The 4935-nt window shown below is 50.5% G+C and overlaps 1 pseudogene; it reads left to right on the forward strand.

Moving 5' to 3' along the window:
* Positions 1-1260: 1260 nt before the first annotated feature.
* LOC102765917 lies at positions 1261-2279 on the forward strand (annotated as a pseudogene).
* The last annotated feature ends 2656 nt before the right edge of the window (positions 2280-4935 follow it).

Raw genomic sequence — 4935 nt, forward strand, 5'->3', positions numbered from 1 at the left:
AGAGTAATATGCAAATTGACCATCACTCCAACCCAAAGATGGCCACCCCCATGTGGTCAAAGATGGCTGCCCCCATGTGGACACAAGATGGCCAGCAGGAGGAGGGCAGTTGGGGGGGGCAGGCCAGCAGGGGAGGGCATTTGGGGGCAATCACACCAGCAGGGGAGGGCAGTTGGGGGCAAGCAGTCCAGCAGGGGAGGGCAGTTGCGAGCAATTGGGCTGGCAGGGGAACCGGTAGGTGTCGATCAGGCAGGCAGGCAGGCAAGTGGTTGGGAGCCAGCAGTCCTAAATTGTGAGAGGGATGTCTGACTGCCCATTTAGGCCCGATTCCACACCGGCCAGTCGGACATCTCTGAACAGGCAGTCGGACATACCTTGAGGGGTCCCAGATTGGAGAGGGTGCAGGCTGGGCTGAGGGACATACCCTCTGAATTTCATGCACTGGGCCTCTAGTCCTATATATTAAAAGGGTAATATGCAAATAGACTGAACAGCAGAACAACTGAAAAATCAATCAAAGCATAATATGCTAATGATATGCTATGGCTGCTCAACTGCTTGCTATGACATGCACTGTTCACCAGGGGGCAGACAGTCGCTATGATGTGCACTGACCACCAGGGGGGCGGATGCTCCAACTGATAGCTTAGCTTGCTGCTGGGATCTGGCTGATTGACCTGGACTGAGCATGATGGGCCAGACATGCCCTGTAGCCCTTCCATGGTCCCTCCCTGGCCGATTGGGCACTGGTGGTGTCCCTCAGCCTGGCCTGCGCCCTCTCACAATCCGGGACCCCTCGGGGGATGTCAGAGCGCCGGTTTCAACCCAATCCTGCAGGCCACTCCCCTTGGGAGGGCACCAGACACAGGGCTCATGGCTGGCGAGTGCTGCTGTGGCAGTGTGAGCCTCTCCTGATCTGGACTGATTGGGCATGAGCCTGCGGCAGGCACACTGGGGCTTGGATGAGCGGGAGCGGCAGGTAGGAGCTGCAGGCAGCTTTGGACTGCGGGTTTTGGCCCGATCCCTGCAGGCCACCCAGAGGGACCCCACCCATGCACGAATTCGTGCACTGGGCCTCTAGTTTACTAATGGGATTAGTAACTCCTGCCTTTGAGAGTGGTACAGAGCTTGGCACTTAGTAGGTGTTCACTTAATAATAGCTACTTTTATCACTGAATTGGGCTCTAATTAGATATTGATATCTCTAATTAGATATTGACTGTGGGCTCTTTGAAGACAACAGTTCTATCTTTTCCTTGACTTTCTGGTAGAAAAGATCCACAGTCCCTTATTTGGAATTCTGAAATGTAAAAATTCTAAAAATGGCCTGTTTCCTGTAGGTTCAGTGGCCCGTGAGACTGAAGTGGTGAGGCACCAGCGTTGTCTACTGAACTTTCCCAGGCGTGAGCAGCTATGTCGTCAGCTTTTCAGAAGGCAGCCGTCCCAACAGCTGGAACACCAAGAGCGAAGCCAGCCTGGCTTTTGAAAACATCTGGGCCTGCTGGAGAAAAAGAAAGATTACAAACTTCGTGCAGATGACTCTTGGAAAAAGCAAAAATACCTCAGAGCTCTTCGAAAGAAAGCTCTTGAAAAACATCCAGATGAATTCTACTATAAAATGACTCGAATTAAACTCCAGGATGGAGTTCATGTTATCCCGGAGACGAAGGAAGAAGTAACTCCAGAACAGCTGAAACTGATGAGAACTCAGGATGTCAAATATATAGAAATGAAAAGGGTTGCGGAAGCTAAGGAAACCAAAAGACAGAGAGCTCCACCTGCTGGATTTCCAGGGGAAGCAACAGAATAAGCATGTGTTCTTTTTTGACACTAAAAAGGAAGTTGAGCGGTTTGATATTGCAACTCACCTGCGAACTGCCCCGGAATTAGTGGACAGAGTCTTTAATAGACCCCCCTCCCCCATAGAGACCTTGCAGAAGGAGAAATGAAAGGAGTTCCTCATCAGACTCGACTTAAGCGGATAGCTAAAGAAAGGCAAAAGCAGTATAACTGCCTGACACAGCGGATTGAACGCGAGAGGAAATTGTTCGTCATTGCACAGAAAATTCAAACACGCAAAGATCTTCTGGATAAAACTCGGAAGGTGAAGGTGAAGAAAGAAACGGTGAACTCCCCTGCTATTTACAAATTTCAGAGTCGCCGGAAACGTTGAAGTGTTATAGATAAGCCTTGTCATTCGAAATGGAAAAGAATTCTATGTCCTTTCCCCCCAGTAACTTCAAATTCCATTCGTATAAATGGGATGGTGTTCCTGTTTGTAATTATAATTTACTGCAGATCTGACATTTGATATAAATGACATCAATGCTCCTTTCCCCACTAAAAAATAAATAAATAAATAAAAACGGAAAGGTGTGTTTTTTTTCCCTTATAAGTTTGGTGCTAAGATTTAAGTTGCAGCAAAATCTGACCTGACCTGAGCTGATTCTCATCATTGATGTTTCTATCTCTCTCTCTCCCTTCCTCTCTGGCCCTAAACTATGTCCTGAGATGGTCAAAGGCAAGGACCGGCACCCCTGCCAGCCGGACTCTGTCTCGGGAGAGCTGCCAAAGCAGAATGAAGGCGCCAGCATCGGAGGGGTCGGAGGGTGAGGGCACAGTCGTCTAGGAGGGGGCATGAGTCTGCTGAACAGCTGGTTAAAAATGGGAAAGAGAGCCAGCTGTGGCTGTGCTGTGAGGGGAAGACGGGGACACGCTGGGGCTGTGGCACCCGTCGCCGTGTCTCCTGAAATCAGCTCAGCAGTTGCTGCAAAATGAGGTTTGCAACGTGGAACCGACTTTAGCCACAGCCATCCCTGGCGCGAGGGCTGTCTTCTGGGCTCCTGGTGCGTTTGTCCACGCCTCCTGGGTGGTCCCCAGGCATCCGCACTCATGGATCAGAGCTGTGATGGTCAGTGTTTCAAAATTGTGGTAAAATATACATGACGTAAAATGCAGTGTTTTGCCCTTTCTAGAGTACTGTTCTGTGCGTGAAGTGCAGTCACATTGCTGTGTGACCGTCACCACCACGGAGGGTCAGGCTGCACCGTCCCCAGTGGTTCAATCACTCAGCTGGAGGTAGCTGGGAAGGTCTTGTGTAGATGTGGTTAATTAACATCTACCACCTTTAAGTGAAAGCGACGAATCTAGGTTCTTCGGATGGGCCTCATTCAATCAGTCGAAAAGGTCTTAAGCCCGGCCGGTGTGGCTCAGTGATTGAGCGTCGACCTATGAATTAGGAGGTCATGGTTTGATTCCTGGTCAGGGTGCATGTCCGGGCTGCAGGCTCGATTTTCCAGTAGGGGGAGTGCAGGAAGCCACCGATCAATGATTCTCTCTCATCATTAATTGATGTTTCTCTCTCCCTCTCCCTTCCTTTCTTAAATCAATAAAAAAAATTTTTTTAAGAGAAAAAGGTCTTAAAATCAAAACCCAAGTTCTTCTGGGGAAGAAGAAATTCTGCCTCAAGACTGCAGCATGGACCCAGCCTGAGTTCCCGGCCCACTGGCCTGCCCTGCGAAGTGTGGACTTGGCACCCATCTGTCTCTGTCCTGTCTCTGTCATTGCTTATGTTTCCCCCTCACTGACAGTCTGCCTCTCCTATGGGGCTAAGGCTCTCTGAAGGCAGGAGCTGCCTTTTTTATGGTTGTGTTCAGTTAGCATAGCGCATAGCAGCTGCTTCTAAAAATGCAGCTACACCAGTATTTACACAGAAGTGGCTTCAGAGGCAGACTCGGGAGAGAGCTCTCCCACGTGCTGATGGCCTGGTGAGCGAGCCTTGATCATGTACATGGGTCATTTTGTTCCCCTTCTCCTTATGACCATCACCCACTCCTGCCTATTCCAGGTGGCTTTCCCCACTTGGGTGACAGGGATAATCTCTAGGACCCTCCTCTTGGTGGGTCCTGTGGCCGCCTGAGATGGCTGTTGCTTCCTCTGGAAAGCTCACCCTGACCTCGAGGGCCTGGTTAATGGCTCCCCTATAGGCTCCCACTGCACCCAGGACTTAGCTCTCTGTCAGACCCATCACATCCATTCAGCCATCCATCCAATCAATCCCTCCTCTGTGGAGTGTCAGAGATCTGGTGGAGAACAAAACAGTTGCTGTCCCCATGGAGCTTACCTCTTAGCAGGGAAGGCAGATAATAAGTATATTGCGCGTTAGGGAATAAACTTAAAACAGGGAAGGAGGATGTGAAATGTCATGGGAAGAAGTCCTTGTGTATCAGTTAGCTATTGCTGTGGTAATGCTGCATAACAAACACCCCGGACAGACACACAGGAGGGGGCTCAGAATCTAGCAGCATTTGGAGAATTCAACTTGATGAGATTGACCTGGCAGGAGTGTGGATAGACAGGAGAGGGGTGCAAGCACTGATCCCTGGGGCGCCCCAATTTTTTTTAAAATATATTTTATTGATTTTTCACAGAGAGGAAGGGAGAGAGATAGAGAGTTAGAATCATCGATGAGAGAGAAACATCGATCAGCTGCCTCTTGCACATCTCCTACTGGGGATATGCCCGCAACCCAGGTACATGCCCTTGACCAGAATCGAACCTGGGACCTTTCAGTCTGCAGGCCGACGCTCTATCCACTGAGCCAAACCGGTTTCGGCGGGGTGCCCCAATTTTGATGGCTGAGACTAGGAGAAGACCCTGAGGAGGGAGCTGAGGTGGGAGGAGGAGCAGGACACCGTGGGCCCTAGAAGCCTGGTGGAGATGGCACATTGAGAAGGGGGAGTGACCAGCTGGTCAGCTGCCCAGGGGCCAGACCAGGAGAGGCCTGAGAACAGACGCTGGACTTAGCAACATGGAGAGACGTTTGGATGGGGCCATGGGGGACCTGACTGGATGATGGCAAGTTTGCGGGGTAAAGCAGAAGTGTGGGTTGTCATTAGCAAGAGAGGAGGTGGGTGGGATTTGTGAGTGCACAGC

Source organism: Myotis davidii, unplaced genomic scaffold, assembly GCF_000327345.1.
Source record: "Myotis davidii unplaced genomic scaffold, ASM32734v1 scaffold512, whole genome shotgun sequence".
Taxonomy (NCBI): Eukaryota; Metazoa; Chordata; class Mammalia; order Chiroptera; family Vespertilionidae; genus Myotis; species Myotis davidii.